This window comes from Myotis daubentonii, chromosome 17, assembly GCF_963259705.1.
Source record: "Myotis daubentonii chromosome 17, mMyoDau2.1, whole genome shotgun sequence".
In the NCBI taxonomy this organism is placed as follows: domain Eukaryota; kingdom Metazoa; phylum Chordata; class Mammalia; order Chiroptera; family Vespertilionidae; genus Myotis; species Myotis daubentonii.
This window is the reverse complement of record NC_081856.1, coordinates 47,331,103-47,353,353: the sequence shown is the minus strand read 5'-3', so window position 1 is coordinate 47,353,353 and position 22,251 is coordinate 47,331,103. Positions and strand designations below refer to the sequence as shown.

Sequence of the window (22,251 nt, the reverse complement as noted above, 5' to 3'; positions counted from 1 at the left end):
AAGAATTAGTTATATTTCATATAGCACTTGAGATGTCATCTCTGAGCGTATGAAGAATTATAACGGGGAGAAAATCAAACCAAATATGGTTGGAAAACTCCAAAGAGCACCCATGTACAAACAAAAATGTTGCTTGCCAGAGAGCTGTAAGCTCATTTCCAAAAACACAAACTTCTTGAAGCTATTTGTCAGATAAATTAACCACAAAAGTAATACATTTCTAAATACAAACAAAACCGTGCTCCATCAAGGTTCACCAGCACAGTAACTTGTTACTAACAATAACTTAGGATTAGGATATATCCAAAATCATCCTTATAATAGCACTACTACTACTTCCTTAAAAAGCAAAGTGGTAAGATTTTTAGAACATGGAAAACACTACCATAGAAGTCCACTATGATTGTAAATGCCTACATTCCTTGAGTAACAGTAAAAAAAAAAAAAAAAAAAGTGGGAACCTTGTTTCTCGAATTTAATTCGTTCCAGAAGGCTGTTCGAAAACCAAATCATTTTTTCCCATTAGAAACTATGTAAATTGAATTAATCTGTTCCAGACCCCCGAATGATTCCTGTTTTGTTTTTAAATATATTTTATTGATTTTTACAGAGAGGAAGGGAGAGGGATAGAGAGCCAGAAACATCAATGAGAGAGAAATATCGATCAGCTGCCTCCTGCACACGCACTACTGGGGATGTGCCCGCAACCAAGGTACATGCCCTTGACCGGAATCAAACCCAGGACCCTTCAGTCCTCAGGCCGACACTCTATCCACTGAGCCAAACCAGTTAGGGCATGATTCCCTGTTTTAATCTTTTCATATATAATACATGTCTAATGTACTGTCTAATCTATAAATAAACATTTTAAAAACAAAAAAGGACAATGAAATGTAAATTTGACAAAAAGGAAAGGAAATGTATAATAAAAAATGAAAATTTAATAATAATAAGCAGCAACAAAAGCAAAAGACACACAAAAATATTCACAGTACAATATCCTGAGATTTTAACAGTGGTAAACTGACTCATACTCACACATTCTCTCCTTTGTTTGTCGCCTGAGAAACTTGTGACTGACCAAATAGCTATCATCATGAAAGGGTTGTCAGGTTGAGAAGCAAATTATTTGAGATGGGAGACAATTTAGAATCGAGGTTTGACCGTATTGGGGATCATATTTAAGTGCCTTTCCCTTCTCAAAAGCACTGGCCAGAATACCTCAAGCAAGTTACTGAAGCCTTATAAACCATTTCACATATTCTTATCTAAATCTTCTTTCTCTGAAAAACAATAACTTACTTTTACAAACTTAGACTTGCAAGAAAACACTAGACCTTGTCCTGGTAGATAATATCTTCTCTCTACTTGAGCTGACTATATGCAAAATTATGAAGTCAGGCCCAGCCGGTGTGCCTCAGTGGTTGAGCATCAACCTATGAACCAGGAGGTCACATTTCAATTCCTGGACAGGGCACATGCCCAGGTTGTGGTCTCGATCCCCAGTAGGGGGCGTGCAGGAGGCAGCCGATCAATAATTCTCTCTCATCATTGGTGTTTCTCTTTCTCTTTCTCTCTCTCTCCCCCTTCATCTCTGAAATAAATAAAAATATTAAAGAAAAAATGGTGAACTGTGTTAAAAAAAAGAATATATATATATATATATATATATATATATATATATATATATATCTCCAGAAAAATGTATCTTCAGTGTGCCCCTGTTCTCCCTCTATTCTTCTCACCCCCAAGAAATCTGGAACTCTTATCCTGCCTCTTAGCTAAAGATTAAATTTTGACACCCACCTAGTCCCAAGGTCAGAAGCTTCAGATCTGTCCCAGAAGTCTACTTCTGGACTAAAGTTGCAGTAATAATTTAAAATAATTCATATAAAGATGGTGAGTAATAATGGTGGCTACACACACACACGCACACACACACACACACACACACTCACACTTTTCCTCATGGGCTAATGAATCAAAATTATCTGAGTTGAGGGGAGGAGAAGGGTATAGGAAATGCACAGAGAAATAACCACCCAGTGATGAAGGGAATATATATTCCCTTCTGCCCCACTCTGAATACATTACTAGGTGTCAATAACAGCTGCACTTCCAGGTAATAACCCTTTAACAAACATAGTCCCTCTCTGCCTTAACTTGAAGAATGATCGGGTATAGGTCTAATACAGGGCCTTCAGGAATCAAGGAAGTTCTGTGGAAAAGACAACAGTTCCAGGCAGATATTTACTTATTGATATCATCCAATGTCTGTGGTGTGTCTATTTATGAATTAGATAAATATCAGGAAAAAATAACTATTTTCCTTGTCCCCTCTCTAAGTGCTCAGCTCATTTTCACCGTTTTTGTTTGAACATCAACGTCACCTCCTCAGAGCAGCAAGCCTTCCCTAGTCATCCAATGAAAAGCAAGTTTTCCCTCCCCTTTGCTTGCTTCCTTCCCCCAACACTTGGAAAACGCAAAACTCTCTTTCATCCTTCTCCTTGGAGTTAGGGGGCTCCCACCCAGAGCATGGCTGCATCCCAACCCCAGCATAGTGTCTGGTACAGAAGTTCCTGAAAAGATCTGTTGAAACAAATAAAGACGATGAGATTCTAACTTTCAACAGGGCAACGATAAAATGTGAGCTGGTTATAACATCAGTCAGGAAAGAAACAGGGAGGTGTCATGAGCCAGAAAACACAAAGGGAGGTTCATCACTATGAGTTCATCCTGAGATCAAGGTTAGATGTGTGGTGTAAGAAAGCAAAGAAGAAAAGCGTAAGGAGATAGAGAGAATGAAGAAGAATTTCCACACTGAATGAGCCTGAGGACCTCCAGCCTTAGGGCCCAGATGTGAGGCAAGAAAGTCATCAAAGTCGGGACACCAGCAGCATGGCAGCAGGAGAAAACCTCCAGGTCTCTTCCCTCCAAGTCACAGGTTGGGCAGCTATAATCCAACAAAGGACTTGCTCACCACACAAACATGGATTAAAAAATGATACCCAAATATTTGCTGCCTTTACAAAACCCATCTCAGCTGCAAAGACAAACATAGACTCAAAGTGAGGGGGTGGAAGATGATACTCCAAGCAAATGGCATCCAGAGAAAGCAGGTGGAGCCATTCTTTTTTAATCCTCACCAGAAGATAATGTCTTTTTTATTGATTGGAGAGAGAGGAGAAGGGGAGAGAGGAAGAGAGAGAGAGAAAGACAACAACATGAGAGAGAAACATGGACTGGTTGCATCCTGCATGCGCCCCAACCAGAGATCGAACCCACAATCTAGATATGTGCCCTGAGCAGGAATCGAATCTGCACTCTTTCGGTGCATGGGACAATGTTCCAACCAACTGAGCCACCCAGCTGGGCCAGGTCTAGCCATTCTTATATCAAACAAAATAGATTTCAAGATAAAAAAGGTATCAAGAAACAATGTGGATACTTTATAATGATAAAGGGGACACATATCAAGAGGATAACACTTACTTATATATATGCACCCAACCCAGGAGTTCAAATTATATAAAGTAATTAATAACAGAAGACACTGACAAAAGTACAATTATTGTAGAGGACTTATATAACCATTGACAGCAATGGGTAGGCCATCCAAATAGAAAAGTATCCGTCCTAAATGACACATAAGCCTAAATGGGCATAATTGATATTTAAAGAGCTTTTCAACCCCTTTAACAGCAGAACACACATTCTTCTCTAGAGAACGTGGGACATTCTTATGGATAGACCATATGTTAGGTCACAAAACTGGTCTCAAAAATTTTTAAGAAGATTCAGATCATACCAAGCATATTATCTGACCACACACTTTGAAAATAGAAATTACTGCAAAAACAAAGCTGGGAAAACCACAAATATGTGGAGTTTAAACAACATGCGACTGACTAGTGACTAGGTCAAAGAAGAAATAAAAGAGATAAAAAGATGCATAGAGATGAATGAGAATAACAATTCAACATATCAAAAAATTGTGGCTGCAGCAAAAGTGGCAATAACAAAGAAGTGTATAGCATTTACAAGCCCACCTCGATAAATAAGAAAAATCTCAAATAAATAACTTAACATTTCACCTTAAAGAACTAGAAAAAGAACAAACAAAGCCCAAACTCAGTAGAGGGAAGGAAATAATAAAAATTAGAGTAGAATTAAACAAAACAGAGAAGAGAAGAAATATGGAAAAAATAATGAACAGCTGTTTTTTGAAACCATAAAAAATTTTCACAAACCTCTGGTGGGGGGGGGGGAGAGAGAGAGAGAGAGAGAGAGAGAGAGAGAGAGAGAGAGAGAGAGAGAGAACACGAGCGCGCAGAGAGAGATATCAAATAAACAAAATCAGAAGTAACACCAGACAACACAGAAATACAAAGGACTATGGAAGCTGTATGCCACTACATTCAATAACCTAGAAGGGACAAGTTCTTAGAAATATATAACCTGCCTACACTGAATCATGAAAACTTGAAAAACATCAATAGGCCAATCAGGAGTAAAAGAGATTGAAACAGTCATCAAAAACCTCACAAAAAATAAAATTCCAGGATCAGATGCCTTCACTAGTGAGTTCTACCATTCAAAGATTTAATATGAATCCTTCTCAAGCTCTTCCAAAAAAACTGAAGAAGAGGCAAATTCCCTAACTCATTTTAGAAGACCAACATTACTCTGATACCACCACCTGGAGAGGCGTGCGCGCGCACACACACAAACACACACACTTTATCGACCAATATCTCTGATGAATATACATGAGAAAATCCTAAAGAAAATACTAGCAAATCAAATAAAACAACACATTTTAAAGTATTACATCACAATCAAGTGGGGTTCACTCCAGAGGGGGCAAAATGGTTCAACAAATGCAAATAGATCAATGTGATATGACACATTAACAAAATAAATAAAAATCACATGATTATATCTATAGATGCAGAAAAAGCATATGATAAGATACAATATCCATTTATGATTAAACAATCAATAAATGGGTATAGAAAGAAAATGCCTCAACATAATAAAGGCCATATATGACAAATCCTCAGCTAATACCATACTCGATGGTGAAAAACTGGAAGTGTTTCCTATAAGATCAAGAATGAGACAAGTATGCCCACTCTCACCACTGTTATTCAACATAGTACTGGAAGTTTTAGCCAAAGCAATCAGAGAAGAGAAAGAAATTAAAGGAATTTAAATCCCAATCTAAATTGGGAATGAATAAGTAAAATGGTCACTTTTTGCAGATGACATGACTTTATATAAGAAAAGTCTAAAGACTATACCAAAAAAACTAATGGAAACAATAAACGAATACAGTACAGTTGCAGAATGCAAAATCAATGTACAGAAACCTATTGCCTTCCAATATACTAACAATGAAATATCAGAAAACAATATAATTCCATTTTCAATTGCAACAAAAAGAATAAAATATCTAGGAATAAACTTCACAAAGGAAGTGAAAAACCTATACACCAAAAACTACAAATTGTTCAAAAAAATTGAAGAAAACAACAAAGAAATGGAAAAATATTCCATGTTCATAAATTGGAAGAATCAACCTAGTTAAAATGGCCATACTACCTAAAGCAATATGCAGATTTAATATAGTACCAATCAGAATCACAATGGCATTTTTCAAAGAAATAGAACAAAAAAAATCATCAAATTTGTATGGAACCACAGAAGATCCCTAATAGCTAAAGCAATCCTGAGGGAAAAAAGAACAAATCTGGAGATATCACACTCCCTGACTTCAAAGCTACAAAGCTACAATAATCAAAACAGTATGGTATTGACAGAAAAGCAGACACACAGACCAATGGACCAGAACTGATAAATAAACCCACATGTGTATGGACAACTAATTTTCAACAAAGGAGCCAAAAACATACAATGGAGAAAGGAAAGCCTCTTCAATAAAATGGAAAGACACCAGACAGAAAAATGAACTCAAAATGGATTAAAGACTTAAATATATAAGACCTGAAACAATGAAATACATAGAGGAAAACATAGGTACTAAACTTATGGACCTTGGTCTTAGAGAGGATTTTATAAACTTGGACCCAAAGACAAGGGAAGTAAAAGCAAAAATAAATGATACTACATCAAACTAAAAAGCTTCTGCACAGCAAAAATAAAAAAAAATTAACTGAACAAAAAGGCAACCAACCAAATGGGAGAGGACACTTGGAAATAATACCTCTGACAAGTGGCTAATATCCAAAATATATAAAGAATTCATATAACACAATACCAAAAAGCAAACAATCCTATTAAAAAGTGGGCCACGGATATCAATAGACACTTTTCCAAGAAGTCAAGAAGACAGATATATGAAAAGATGCTCAACTTGCTAGAAGGGAAACACACACACACACACACACACACACACACACACACAAACACCAATGAGCTACCACCTCATACCTATTGGCCTGGCAATTATCAATAAGACAACAAATACCGGTTGGAGAGGATATGTTCTGTTGACTGATTATTCAACACCTGAATTCTGAACAGTGCTTAGTACATAGCTGACTCTTAATAAATATTTGCTGGAAAACTTTGGTAAGTCAAACACACTACAATTTGAGGCAACAAATTAAAGCAAGTTATCAAGTTATAAAAAGAAAAGCAAAGAAAGTGAGAAAGAAAACAGCACTGCTACATTAGACCCTGCTCTGAACCAACTGGGAGTTAGGAGGTCTGGCTCTATACCGTACACCCAAACCCCTCTGTTCCTTCCTTTATCATAACACAATACTCATCTTACTGTCAATATCTTGGTGTGTGTACGTCTTCCTTGCTAGGGTGAAATACCACTACTATTACTAACATTGTTGAAATATCTTAATAGAAGCTATAGTTATTGAACGTTTACAAAGTGCCAAGTACATAGCTAAATACTTTATATGTGTGAACTCATTTAATCTGTTATTAGTATCATTTTAGCCTGGCTGTTGTGGCTCAGTAGTTGAGTGTCAACCCAGGAACCAAGAGGTCGCCGGTTCAATTCCCAGTCAAGGCACATGCCCAGGTCATGGATTCTATCCCTGGTGGGGGCCGTGCAGGAGGCAGCCAATCAATGACTTCCTCCCTCATCAATGTTTCTCTCTATATATATATCCCTCTCCCTTCCTCTTTCTCTAAAAATCAATACAAATATTTTTTTAAAAAAAATATTACCATTTTACAGGTGAAAAAAAAATTGAGTCTTAAAAAAATTAAACAATTTGCTCATTGTTGCATAGCTAGTGAACAAGATTAAAAGCCAAGGAATTTGATTTCAGGGCCCAAGCTCCTGATTTAACTATTATCCTATACTACTCATGTCCTCCATGAATACTCCACCACCAAATACACAAAGGCCACCAGGGATCTATGAAGGCAGGGGCCAGGTCTGGCTTATTTGCTACTTGGCACATAGTAAATAGTAAATATTTGCTGGCTGGCTGGCTGGCTGGCTGAATGGAAGACTGTCTCACTTGAGCCTAATGTTGCTGTTGTTTTCTGTCAAATGAAGCTGTGGTTATTTAAGGTTTCTTTCAACTGTAAAAACTCTATGGTTTTATATAACAGTAAAGGGCCTGCTACCTTTGAGATGACGACGCTATTCGGAAGAGTACCGACAGGTAGCTAAGAGTATGGGGTTGGAGATCAGAAGAGCTGGGATGGAATCCTTGGTCCAGCTCCTAACCTGGGCAAATTCCTCCATCTCTGAACCTTCTTTTCCTCCCCTTTAAATATGGGTGACTTAACAACTGCCTCAGTGGGTGATTTTTTAAAAAATATATTTTTATTGATTTCAGAGAGGAAGGGAGAGGGAGGGAGCGAAAGATAAAAACATCAATGATGAGAGAATCACTGATCCGCTGCCTCCCGCACGCCCCCTACTGGGGCTCAAGCCCGCAACCCGGGCGCGTGCCCTTGACTGGAAGTGACCGTTCAGTCCACAGGCCGATGCTCTTCCACTGAGCCACACCAGCCGGGGCTCAGAAGGTGATTTCTGAGGATGAAGTGAGAAAATATGAATGTGAGCCTAGGACTCAATCACGCACTGATAAAGGGCAGCTACTACTCACTGCCACGCTCACAATCAGAGCCTGGCTGGCACACTCGCTCACAAAGGGAAAGGGAAGCTTCTGGTCATGACCCGACACCGCTTTGTCAGAGGAAGGGCCTGTCTTGTTTCTTATTTCACTGCCCTGAGCTGTCTTTCGGAGTCAGCATGTGCATTAGATAGAAAACATTGAGCAAATGACTATGCTAAGTCAAAATTGTGGGTTCTTTCTTATTCCTTTCTCCTTGTGTCTCTACTTATTCATATCCAGAGAATTCATCTAGACCTCAATCTCTCCCATTTCTCATTCCTCTCACAAAAAACATCTGTTATAAAAAATAATGGGTGAGTATAGAGAGAAAAAAAAAAAGACTCTTCCTAAGGAGAAATTTTAATCCAGACCAATTTCTCGGATATCTTCGGTAGCCTATCTGATTATAGAGCATCCTGCCCACCGACCTCTTTTAAAAAAAAAGTTTCCTCTAAAGTTAATTTTATTCAATTTAAAAGTCATTTTAAGGAAACTGACATCCATTATCTAAGATTAGCTACAATATCCTCAAATGTTCCTAAACCAGGTTTATGAAACCCCTTCCCAACAAGAAACATTTAGTTCTTTTTTCTTCGTTGAGCCCCAGTATTAGCAACCAAGAAAAATCTACTAAAAAGGGAAAAAAACAAAAACAAAACTAGGTTCTTGCAGACTCTCACAAAACTATAAGAAACTCTATGAAAGCCTCTATAACTCATTATTATTTCATTCAATTTAACATGTATACATAGATGAAATTTTTAAAAAAAATGAAATAAAACAAAAAATAACATAACTATTTTGTTTTTTAAAGTAACCGACATAAAATATTAGACTAATGATGGCATATGTAAAACTTGTCAGTCCTATCTTCCTTAGAGTTTTAGAAAGACGGTACTAAAAATCATAATACCTTAAGCTACATTTATCCCAAATTTCTACATTGTTTATCAGATAGTGCTTATTTGTTTTACACAACTACCAACTGTTACCATCCATATAAGAGGCGTCAGAAATGGCATAAATAACAACTCAGACAAAGCTCATACACAGTAAACAATGTACCTTCTCGCCCGCTCTCAAAAACGCTCATTACCTAATTTTAATTTTGTTTGATCATTGCTCTTGCTTATTCTCTCGTGCAGAAATTAATTAGCAGTAATATGGGCAAAAGAGAGGCAGCAGGAAAGGTCAAAATCAATTCACTCTGAGTAAACAGGCTGTAACTGACAGCTGGCTGTTTTCACATTTTATGAATGAGAAAACGGACGTGACTTCTGCAAGGTCTCACAGGAAGGCAGGTGTGAAGTCAAGGACAGACTGAGAACAGCCTCTGTGGGAAACATGGCTAACCAGGACCAAGAGGACGTAAGGCTGTTGTGTCCTGACCTGTCATTTCAGGAGTTGATAAAATGACTTTTTAGACAGGGCAGTTACTAGTGAGGAGGAGGGCGGGGAGAGAGGGGAGCAGGGGTCGGCCAGGTGTGCACTCAGTACCTCGGGGATGTTACTGCGCGTGCAATGGCCCTTTGGGGGTTACTCTTGCACAGAGTAAAACATGTTTTGTTTTCACAAACCACAGATGTACCAAAATATAGAAGGCTGATGTACTTGCAGAGCTAAGTCCTCCAGTTCTCAATGCACTGACAGTAAAGGCTAATAAAGGCCTCCCGGAGCTGTTTTGGGGGGGCATGACACTTGGTCAGGAGACATCTGTAATGCCAGGATCCTACTTGTGCAAAGGGGGAAGAAACTGCAGGGTTAAAAAAAATAAAAACCTGGAATCATATGGTAGGTGGAAGGGCAGGAAGTGTTTCAATCTAAAGACTACACTGAAACCAAAGAAAGTGAAAACTCTATCTGGAAACAGGATGAAAAGCATCCAGATCAGCAAACTGCAGAAGGGATTGAAATGTCACAATTATGATGCTCGCTGTACCACCGCAAGCCCCTCCCCAGCTCCCCCTGTTAGAGTAACCAGTCAGAAGATGGCTCAGATAAATAAATGGCTTCGAGCTCTAACAGAATGCCAGGCTTTTCCTGTTTAAATATTATTTTTATTTATTTCAGAGAGAGAGGGAGAGGGAGAGGGAGATAGAAACATCAATGATGAGAGAGAATCACTGATCGGCTGCCTCCTTCATGCCCCCTCCTGGGGATTGAGCCTGCAACCTGGGCATGTGCCCTGACTGACCGGAAATCAAACCGTGACCTCCTGGTCCATAGATCGACGCTCAACCACTGAGCCACACCGGCTGGGCCCGGTTTTTCCTTTTTAGATCTCACATACTGGAAAAGACAGAAAATATGTTGTGGAATATTTTCATGACTTTATTTAACACTCAAGAGAATCAGATGAGCAAACTGAGGGACATGGAGCAAGGGAGAGGAGGACAAATGAGGAAATCATACCAAGTTTTGCTTAACTGCAAAGTCCAAGCTTTCAAGATCTCTATTATCCTCCACCTACACGCCATGTTGTTATAGCAAGCATACTCAGGAGTCAACTAATCCCACGATGAAGAAGCTCTATCCAGGGTACAAGCAACAGTAAGTAGAAGTGAAAGGTGGGGCCTAGACAGGATGTTCAGGAAGCAAAGGAGAAAGTATCGATAATTATGAGATGTGAACATACCTCTGATGATAACAAAAAATACATAAATGACATCTCAAAAAGATGGAAAATACATAAAAGTTCATTCCAAAATGGAAATGTATGCATGAGCACAACAAACCATAATTTAATAGCAACGAAATTCAAAGCTTTGACAAAACCTTAATCCAGTATTTTCCATTTTCTCAAAATGGACTACCCATTGTAGTAATGTACAATTTAATTTTTCCACTCCAATTTCTAGTACATCTCAAGACTTTGTTCCTCGCCCAAGCTACTGTTTCACAATTCCAACTGTCTGCAGAACAGCTGCTATTATTATTTTTTTTTATTGATTTCAGAGAGGAAGGGAGAGGGAGAAAGAGATAGAAACATCAATGATGGGAGAGAATCATTGATCCGCCGCCTCCTGCATGCCCCCCACTGGGGATCGAGCCTGCGACTCAGGCATATGCCCTGGGCCAGAATCGAACCCACGACCCTTCAATCCACAGACTGACGCTCTATCCACTGAGCCAAGCCAGCTAGGGCTGAACAGCTGCTATTACTATAAGGGTCTCACACTCAACCTCTCAGTGAGATGACCCTTTCTACAAAATCATGTCTCCCTCCTACCTTCCTTATTTCCACGGAGGCACTGCCATCCTGCCAGTCACACAGGCTCCAATCAGCAGCAACTTCTTGAGTCCATCCCCTCCTTTCTCTCAATAATAGCATGGCCCCGCTTGCCGACTCACAACCTTCGACTCCTCCCAGCTTACAACCCCCCCCCATGTTGGTCTGGGTCTTCCCTGCTTCTTTCAATTCATTCCCAATTAATCTCCACTTGCCTGCCCTCTCCATCTCCATGGCAATCATTAACTTTCCATCCCCTACCGGGTGTCAAGCTCCCCTCCTCTCTCCGAAACCCCTGCAGTGCCTGGCCCAGTCCTTCCCAGAGTCAGTACCAAAATATTCTCCCATCAAAATGAAGCCCCTCTGCTGCGCAGCCACTAAAACTCGGTCCTACTTTGTGCGGAGGGCGCCTACGTAGCCACTTGGACTGTAACTCTGACCGTGGAGGTCAGAAATTCCAAGTGGGTCCGAGGAAATGATTCACATAATTAAGCTGACACGACTGTGCCAGCCTTCCCCCAGGTGACGCACATACGTCCTCAGGGCATGACTCCCATCCGGGGATCATTTCACACTGCCTCTGCCCAGGAAGTAGTGGCCTGTTCTGCAGGTACCTATGCTGACAGGTACTGGAGTGACTTACCCATCTCAAGGTGCTTGGGAAGCTGACCTGACAGGCCCTAGCATGGATACTGCTTGACAGGAGAAACGTGGAAGGCGGTTCTAAATCATCTATAATAATGAAAGCGTAATGTGCTAATTAGACCAGACAGCCGGAAGTCCTTCCGGACAAAGCCGGGGGCTGCGAGGGCCAAGCCCCTTGCACGAATTTCATGCACCGGGCCTCTAGTAGTTTATAATAAGCGTCACAAACAATGTCCCAAATGTATGCTTTACACAAAGATATTTTTTTTTCTATTACTATAGTGTGCTACTAATTTACCTTTGGCAAACACCCTTCCCTTAGCATGTCATGCCTAAAAGATTTTATATGAACTAGAGTGCAGCAGCCAGGTCGCAAAGGAGACTAAACATGCAGCCTTGACCGGCACTCCATCCAGTAGTACCAAGGCTGAAGGACTCGCCCTGCCGTGCAAAGAACCAGAAAACACAAACAGATGCCAAGGATAGTAAAATAGGTATCCGCGTGCGGCACAGAACAATAAATAGGAGGGCTACTCATGAGGCGCGAGGAGGACTGGAGCCCCTGTTTAAGTGCCTGATGCCACGGCATCACGCAGGAAGGGTAAGGTGCATACAGCCACGCTGCTGGGCAGAGGCTACCCGGGATGAGTGTTCGAAATCTGAGACAGGAAGGTCGCTCAAAGGCCTGAAAAGCCCTCCGTGACCAACCCCTCACTCCTCCTGCCGCCGCTGAGTCTCATCTCCCAGTGCACGTCCATGCCTGCCCGGGGCTAACCCAGCCATGCCGGCCCCCTTCCTGCCCATGATGGGGTCCAGGCCACACTCGGCCTGGGTGTCCCTCTGCCTTTACTAGAATGTTCTCTCCCCCACACAGCTCCATGCTCCTTAGCCTACTACCTCCCTCCAATCCCTGCTCCAAAGTCCCTTCTCCAAGAGGCCCACCTCAACCCCCCAAAATAAAACTGTAAGCAGACCCCTTGTCCCAACAGCCCTGGCACCGTCCTTATCCTGCTGGGGTTTTTGATGACTATCATTTCCTAACGCGCCCCTGCGTTCACTTACATTTCACTTATGTTTATTCCTTGTTGTCCGCTCCGTTTCCCCTCCTCCCACATACACAGTGGTTCTCAACCTTCTGGCCCTTTAAATACAGTTCCTCATGTTGTGACCCAACCATCAAATTATTGTCATTGCTACTTCATAACTGTCATGTTGCTACTGTGATGAATCGTCATGTAAATATCTGATATGCAGGATGGTCTTAGGCGACCCCTGTGAAGGGTCGTTCGACCGCCAAAGGGGTCGCGACCCACAGGTTGAGAACCGCTGCACTAGAATGTAAGTTTTACAAGGGGCGAGGCATTGTGCCTGCTTTGTTCTCGGACTCACCCCCACTGGCTAAGCATAAGGTGGGCATCGAGCAAGAGCTCAATCAATACTTGCTGCATGACTGATTAGCTGAGCGCATGAACCATGGGGCCGTTATAATTGAGGAGCAGGTACTTTTCTGCAACGTTCATTACCCACATGACGTGTAAAACGCTGTGCTGCTGGGCACCACGGATCAAAAAGGAGTAAGAGTCGGGAGTCCTTGACCTCAATTGGTGCCGCAATTGCTTCATAGGTTGTATCAGGCGAAGGGGTGCCGCCCCCACTTAGGCCCTTCACCCACTTCCCCCGACATCTGCCACCCACCTGCTTCGGTGCAGAAGTTCACTGTGGAGAGGAAACATTTGGTTCAGCAAGGACCTAAGCTCTGAGCAGCTGAGTGGGCCTCTAATTTCCCACGTCTAAGACTTTTTGCATAAATCAAGATGGACCAGATAAAGAGTATAACCTGTGGGTCTTTTGAGCGGAGACCCCAGTCGGGCGCCACGGTCTTCCCCGGGGCACTTCCAGGGGAGGGAGAACCGCTGCTGCCGGCTGGGCTGGCCGTCGGGGCTGTGATCGGGGCGTCTGTGAAAGGCAGGAAAGCCCGGAAACGGAAGAGGAGGCTCCTGTGCACCCTCTGGATCAGGGGTCCTCAAACTTTTTAAACAGGGGGCCAGTTCACGGTCCCTCAGACCGTTGGAGGGCCGGACTATAGTTTAAAAAAAAAAAAAAACGATGAACAAATTCCTATGCACACTGCACATATCTTATTTTGAAGTAAAAAAACAAAACGGGAACAAATACAATATTTGTATTTGCATGCGGCCCGCGGGCCGTGGTTTGAGGTCCCCTGCTCTGGATGCATCGAATGACACAGCTGCGGCCCAGGCACGCGGCCGGCAGCGCCCGGCACTCACGGGCGGTGTAGTGAAGTGCCAGGTGGAGCTCATCAGGAAGGTGCTGGCTGACCTGGCCATCGATGAACCAAGACTTTTAAATCCTTGGCTGCTCTGGCCCAAAGGGAGCGAGCGGAAGGATCTGCCGCTGCCCTGGGGGACGGGAAGGAGCCAGAAGGCATCTTGCCCGGAGTGGCTCAGGACCACTGAGGGGACACGGCCACCCCTGCCCTCTGCAGCCGCGCGTCCCAGGAAAAGGCGTTTCAACCGATGATCGCTGATCGCCGTTAAACCAGGGCTGGGAATCGGTCGCCAAGAATGTGTTGAGTTGGACTTGCAATGGTGTTCATTTACGTTTCAGGAGCGGAAGGAGGGAAGACGCCTGCCTGTCTGCCCTCCTTGGGACAGACCAGCGATGGACGGCGCATGTGGACTGTGCCAATAAGCTCCCCGCAACCCTCACCCCCCAAAAAAGTATCGCCTGTGTACTTTCCACACGTGCTAAGTGACAAAAATGTTTCCAAAGAGCTCACCAAATGGACGAATTCAACTGATCTGTTGTTGTGTGTTTTTATTCATTTGTTTTCCTTTTTTAATTGTTTAAAGAAGCGGTTCTCAACCTGTGGGTCGCGACTCCTTTGGCAGTCGAACGACCCTTTTTCACAGGGGTCGCCTAAGACCATCCTGCATATCAGACATTTACATGACGATTCATCACAGTAGCAACATGACAGTTATGAAGTAGCAACGAAAATAATTTTATGGTTGGGTCACAACATGAGGAACTGTATTTAAAGGGCCAGAAGGTTGAGAGCCACTGGTTTAAAGTATTACAAATAGTAGGACATATGTCTCCTTATTTTTTTCCCAGCTGACCTTCCCCCAGCCTCCCCTACCCCCTGGCACATGCCCTCACCCGCCTCCCAGTGTCTTGCGCCCATAGGTTATGCCTATATGCATGCATGCAAGTCCTTCGGTTGATCTCTTACCTCCCCCTGCCCCCCAACCCTCCCCAGCCTTCCCGCTGTTTTTAATAAATAATTAACTTGAACTGTACACATTTATCATTAGCGCTGATGACTTAAATGAGCATTCCACACGGGTTGTCAGCCCTTGAAGGACTTCTGGTCCGGTCACAATTTATGAGGTGTCAGTAAATGACGTGGAGGCCCTGTTCTCCCTCCAGTCTTAAGCTGGGGGCAGAGTATGACGGGTCCTTATTAAGAGCCTGTGTTGTGCACTATGACTTCACCATGACTAAAGCTTGTGATGGGTTTCAACCCCTAGAAATACTATCACCTCAGTGGGAGAAAGGAGAGAGGCGGGGAGGGAAGAGGGAAAGAGAGAAATGGGCAGGAAAAAAACACACGATTGACACTCAGGCTGGTCTTTTGAAGGTGAGATGCTCACTTCACATAAAGCGACTGTGGATTATGTTTCTTTTTTCAATTCTCACCCAAGGACATGTTTATTGATTTTAGAGAGAGAGGAAGGGGGTGAGAGAGAGAAAGGGAAACATGGATGTGAGAGGAAATATCAATCATTACGTGCCCCGACCAGGATCGAAGTCGTAACCTAGGTATTGTGCCCTAACCCGGAATCGGGACGACACTCCAACCAACTGGGCCACCTCCTGGGGTAGTGTAGTGTGTCTTTAAATATGTTCTAAGAAAACAAGTTTTGAGGAGGTACACATAACTCTTTCCACTACTGAAAAGCAAAAAATCACATGGGAGAATTGGTCAAAAATAAAGTTCACATTTGGACTTTAAAACTAAAGTAACTGAAGCCGGGCTGGTGTGGCTCGGCTGGTTAAGCACTGTCCCGTGCACAAAAAGGTCACCAGTTCGATTCCCGGTCAGTGCACATGCCCAGGTTTTGGGTTCAATCCCCATCAGGGTATATGCAGGAGGCAACTGATAGATGTTTCTCTCTTACATCAATGTTTCTCTCTCTCTCTCTCCTTCCCCATTCCTCTATCCCTCCCTCCCTTCCTCTTCCTCTCTCTAAAATCAATAAACGCATATATATATATATATATATATATACACACTAGGGGCCCGGTGCACGAAATTCGTGCACTGGGTGTGGGGGGGGGGGAGTGTCCCTCAGCCCAGCCTGCCCCCTCTCACATACTGGGAGCCCTCAGGCGTTGACCCTCATTTCCCCCCATCACTGGTTCTGCCCCCAGCCCAGGCCTGATGCCTCTGGCCCAGGCATCACGCCTGGGCAGGGGACCCCCAGACCCCTCCGATTGCTGGCTCGGCCCCTTGCCCAGGCCTGATGCCTCAGCCAGAGGCGTAGACCCCCATCATCCTCTGATCACCTGATCGGCCCCTTGCCCAGGCCTGACGCCTCCGCCAGAGGTGTCAGGCTTGGACAGGGGACCCCCATCTCCCCCCATCACTGGCTCTGGCCCAGGAATCATGCCTGGGCAGGGGACCCCCATCTCCCCCCAATCACTGGCTCTGGCCCAGGAATCATGCCTGGGCAGGAGACCCCCATCTCCCTCTTATCGCTTTCTCCACCCCCCGCCCAAGCCTGACGCCTCTGACCCAGGCTTCAGGCCTGGGCAAGGGGACCATCATATCCCCCCAATCCCCGGCTCCGACCCCCCACCCAGACCTGACGCCTCGGCCAGAGGAGTTGACCCTCATCACCCTCCGATCACCAATCACCGGATCGGCCCCTTGACCAGGCCTGAGGCCTCCGGCAGAGGTGTCAGGCCTGGGCAGGGGACCCCCAGCTCCCCGCGGTTGCAGGCTCCACCCGTGCCCAGGCCTAACGCCTCTGCCTGAGGCGTCCGGCTCGGGCAGCGGGGACCCGCAGCTGCAGTGGCCCCGCGATCGTGGGCTCCGCTTTAGGCCCAGGCAAGGGACCCCTAGCTCCTGGGACTGCCAGCTTCGACCGTGTTCAGCTCCCATTGCTGGCTCCACCCCTACTTCCTGCTCTTACTGGCCAGGGAGGCAAAGGCGCCTGATTCTCCGATCATGGCTGGGGGGCAGGGCAAAGGTGGCCCCAGGGCCGCCTTTGCCCTGCCCCCCAGTTCTTAGCTCCCCCCTGGGTTTCCGATCACTGTCAGTGGCAGGGGGCTTCTTCCTGCTTTCCCTTTCACCTCCCTGCATTGTGCCTACATATGCAAATTAACCGCCATCTTGTTGGCAGTTAACTGCCAATCATAGTTGGCAGTTAATTTGCATATAGCCCTGATTAGCCAATGAAAAGGGTATCGTCGTATGCCAATTACCATTTTTCTCTTTTATTAGTGTAGATATATAAAGCTAGAGACCGTAATGCAGTCACGACCATAATGACCTAACAATCGGTCGCTATGACACCCACTGTGGCTAGTAAACCGACCAGATTGCTGCCAACACCCCAATCAGGGTGGCCAGGCTCCGATCATTCGGTGGCAGCGGTGACTGGTGAGTGGGCGGAAGGCAGACCTCTTGGTCCCTCCTCCCGGCCCTCAGGCTCCAATAGATTGGTGGTGGTGGCAGTGGTGGGGCAGAACTGGGGACTGGCAAACAGGCAGAACATGGCCCTGATCGCAGGCTAGGTCTAGGGACCCTAACCGTGCACGATTTCATGCTCTGGGCCTCTAGTACTCAAATAAAGTAACTGAAAATAAAAATTATCCACGATGTGGCCATTGTGTCTAGTAGGCAAGAGCAGAGAAATCTGGTAGTGCAATCTGCAGCATTCTATCATGTAAACCAAGCAACTTAAAAGGAGGAGGCATGATACCCAGGGCAGCTGTGGCATGGTACCATGCAGCTTCCGTGTGTCAGAGTCCTGTCCTGCTAGACGCAACACTGCTTCATGGGCTCATGTGATCAGCCTGGCTTTCTCCCTCCTCTCTTTCTAGAGCAGCGGTTCTCAACCTGTGGGTTGCGACCCCTTTGGCATTCGAACGACCCTTTCACAGGGGTCGCCTAAGACAATCCTGCATATCAGATATTTACATTATGATTCATAACAGTAGCAACATTACAGTTATGAAGTAGCAACGAAAATAATTTGATGGTTGGGTCACAACATGAGGAACTGTATTTAAAGGGCCAGAAGGTTGAGAACCACTGCTCTAGAGGAAAACAAGACAACTTTTAAACATCTGAACTCATGGCACCCTGCAGCTTAGAATGAGAGTGCACACCGGGTGCTGACCTGACAATACCTGGAATGGCCAGTAAGACTCTTTCTCAGGGAGGTAACTCTCCCGCTCTCTGAATTTTCCTGAAGCCTTGAAAACCCATCACTTCTGAAAGACGCTGTTAAAAATCCCACTGGTATTTAACTAAGGAAAATGATCAATCTTAGAAGCAGGCAGGCACTGCCTCATCCTGAACTATGATTCCCACCTCTCAAGTATCAATAGCTCTTCTACTTGGCTCCTCTCATTCTTACAGTCCAGCCAGAACACGGCAGCAATACATGTGACCCCTCTAACACAACGTGCAGATGGGGACAGCTCTGGACAGCTCGGCAGGACATCAAAGAACACTTCAAGAGTCTCAAAACTTGCCTGAGTTACCCACTCTAACTCCTCCTCCAGATTCCTTAAGCATCACTTGTGTTTCTGAATGTCTGAAGGAAAATACAAAAAAAAATAATCTACCAACTGAAGGGGGCAGAACCTCTAGCCAAAAATACATACATAATTGAAAAGCAGGAGCTAGTTTAAAGGAACTCAACTAATCCGTATGCTCAATCAAGATCTGCCCACGTCAGTAGTAATGAAACTCTCTTTAGATAGCCAACCATCAGCAACATCTGCCCCTGCTCCTAATCCCACGTTTCTCCTACAGGAAGTCTGACCAGCGCAGCATCTCCTCAGAGACCCAATGACAGTATTTGGAGGATGGTTTCTTGCTATTAGGCCATCATTCATGCAAAAACAAAGGAGCTCTTAATTTTTCTCCATTTCAGTGCACTTAAAAATTCCTTACGAAAAGCTTACATCTAGTAACTATGCAACTGATAGATCAACATAGTGACTATTTTATGAATTAAGACTTTTTTCTTAATCTATCCTTCATATAATCACAATGTTCAGAAGGCAATTTGGCTTCCTTGTATTAACCCCCCCATACACACACACACACACACACACACACACACACACACACACATAAAACAACAACAAATATTTACAGTCATGCACTGCATAACAACATTTTGGTCAAAGACAAACCAGATTCAAACTGGTCCCATATGATTATAAAGAAACTGAGAAATGCCTGTTGCCTAGTGACATCATAGCACAGCGCATTAATTACATGTTCCTGGTGACACTGGTGTAAAACAAACCTACTGCCCTGCCAAACCTATAAAAGTATAGCACATAGCCCTAGCCGGTTTGGTTCAGGGGATAGAGCATTGGCCTGTGGACTGAAAAGGGCACATGCCCGGGTTGCAGGCTCGATCCCCAGTCAGAGGTGGGCAGGAGGCAGCTGATCAGTGATTCTCTTTCATCACTGATGTTCCTATCTCTCTCCCTCTCCCTTCGTCTCTGAAATCAATAAAAATATTAATTTTTTTAAAAAAGTATAGCACATATAATTACGAGCAATATGTAACACTTGATAATGGTAATAAATGACTATGTCCCTGGTTAATGTATTTACTAACTGTACCTTTCATCATTATTTTAGAGTAAGTTCATTCTACTTTTTTTTTTAAGGTTGCTGTAAAAGAGTATGCCATGTTACCACGGCAGCAGCCTCAAACATCTTGTGATTACCACATGTCTTGATTGCATCCTTTCCTCTTGAGCTTGATTTTATCTCTTGTTTTGTACAGTAACATGCAGTACAGGTTTGTAGTGGCCTGTACCATCTAGGTTGGTGTACGTGCACTCTATGATGTTCGAACGACAACAAAATCACCTAATTACACATTTCACAGAACATATCCCTATGGCTAGTTAAGCAGCACATGACCATATGTATGCATGTATGTATGCGTGTGTGTGTGTGTGTGTGTGTGTGTATTTATAGTAAATGACAGAATTTTACTTATAAAAAAATTTCCAAGTTCACCGAGATACATTTTGGTTAAGAAAACAAACAAAAAAAATCCCAGGTTGTTTCACTGGACGTGGATTTTGTATAGAATTCCTTGAGTTTTCTTCCTTAGGTAATTCTAGATCAAAGGCAAGAGACTGCAGATGCTGCTGAGACCACTGCCATGGAGATATTTTAATAGAACCAGGAAAGTACAATACCAGAAGAGGATTCCCAACAAGATGCTTCCAGCCATTTAAATATTCCTCGAAACCATCCCAAATGTCTTACTATAATCCATGTGTCAATGGTAGATCAGCCACCTGTTAGGAACTGGGCACTGTACTGGGTCTTTCAAATGAATGATCACATTCCATTCTCACCATGGTTTTAGCGACTAATTATCCCTTTCCACAGAGGAGAAGACATACTTAAAAAGATTGAATAATGCTCCAAGTCAAACATCAAACAAATGGCAAGGCTAGAATCCAAGAGACATCTTCCGGCTTCCAAGAATCCATGCTAATTCCAACTCAAAAGAGCGCCTCAATGGATTTACCGGTAAAGACTCATCGCGTTCCTTCAGCAGAACTGGGTCGTGCCTACTAAGAGCATGGCACATAGAGGCCCAAGTCATCCTTGTAAAAGGTCATTTAGATCATGTCACTTGGATGGCTTCTAGACACACTTAGAATGAATTCCCGACTCCTAGCAATAGGCCAGCCCCTGAAATGGGCTCAAATGACCTTTGAATATGCCAATCATGTTCTCATCTCCAGGCTCTTGAACTTGCTATTCCTTCGCCACTAAACAGTCATACAACTCAGGTTTCAGCAAAAATCTTACCACCTTAAAGGGCTTGGTGATAAAGGGATTAAGAAGTACAAATTGGCAGTTACAGAATAGTCACAGGGATATATAAGGTACCGCATAGGGAATGTAGTCAATAATATGGTAATAACTATGGTGCCAGCTGGGTACCAGACTTATAGAGTCACTTCATCATAAGTTACATAAATGTCCAACCACTATGTTGAACACCTGAAACTTGTATAATATTGAATGTCAACTGTAACTAAAAAATATTTAATTCTAAAAACTTAATTTTTTAAAGTGGCTTCTTTAAATGATTCTAAAATATTTCTGTGGAATTTTTAAAGATATTTGAAGAAATTTTGCCTGCCGTGCTTTATTTTATTTTAAAGAACTTTTTGTCGTGTCTACCACCATTTTCTTCTAGCTGCATTTGTCTGTGTGCTTTTTGTTTGTTTGTTTTTTGCTTTTGTGAAATATAATTTGATTCAATAAGAATGATATGGGAGAACCAAGATGGCGGCATAGGTTAACGCCGGAGTTTGCTGCTTTGAACAACTACTTCAAAAGTGAAACCAAAAAACAGAAGGGACATCACCCAGAACCACAGGAAGGCTGGCTGAGTGGAAGTCCTACAACTAGGAGGAAAGAGAAATGCACACGGACACTCAGAGGAGGCGCAGTGCTGAAGTCAAATTCTGAGGAGCGGAGTGCGCGGAGCGGGCTGGCGGCGGAGGGTGCGGTTGGCGTTTTCAATCGGGAGGGAGTCGCAGACTCTGAGCTCCAGATACAGGCGAGTCTTTAGGGACCCAGACTCAAACGGGAGAAGCGGGACTGTCTGGCTTCGGTCAGAGCGAGTGCAGCTTTCTCTCCCAGCTTTGCAGCGGGTGCTGGGACTCAGAGAGGCAGAGCCCCTGGGGACAGGACTGAGAGCCGCCATAACTGCTCTCTCCGGCCCACCCTGTTGATCCTGTGCGACCCGCCCCGCCCAAGCCCAGCGCAGAACCATTTGCCGGATAGCCTCAGGCAAAGGCTAGATTAGCAGCTCCCTAGAGGACAGAAGTTCTCTCACTGCTGACACAGCTGATTCTCATAGCCACTTGGCCTGGAGGTCAAACCCTCCCTGGAATTAGCTACAACAATCAAGATTTAACTATAAGACTGCGAACAAAGAC

The 22,251-nt window shown here is 43.8% G+C and overlaps 1 protein-coding gene and 1 pseudogene across 7 annotated transcripts in view; one reads left to right on the top strand and one right to left on the bottom strand.

The window, feature by feature from the left end:
* RUNX1T1 (RUNX1 partner transcriptional co-repressor 1) overlaps window positions 1–22,251 on the bottom strand; it is a 151,305-nt gene that overhangs the window by 69,654 nt on the left and 59,400 nt on the right. The gene's annotated exons all lie outside the window — the stretch shown is intronic.
* Window positions 9,676–10,165, top strand: LOC132220091 (SIN3-HDAC complex-associated factor-like; annotated as a pseudogene).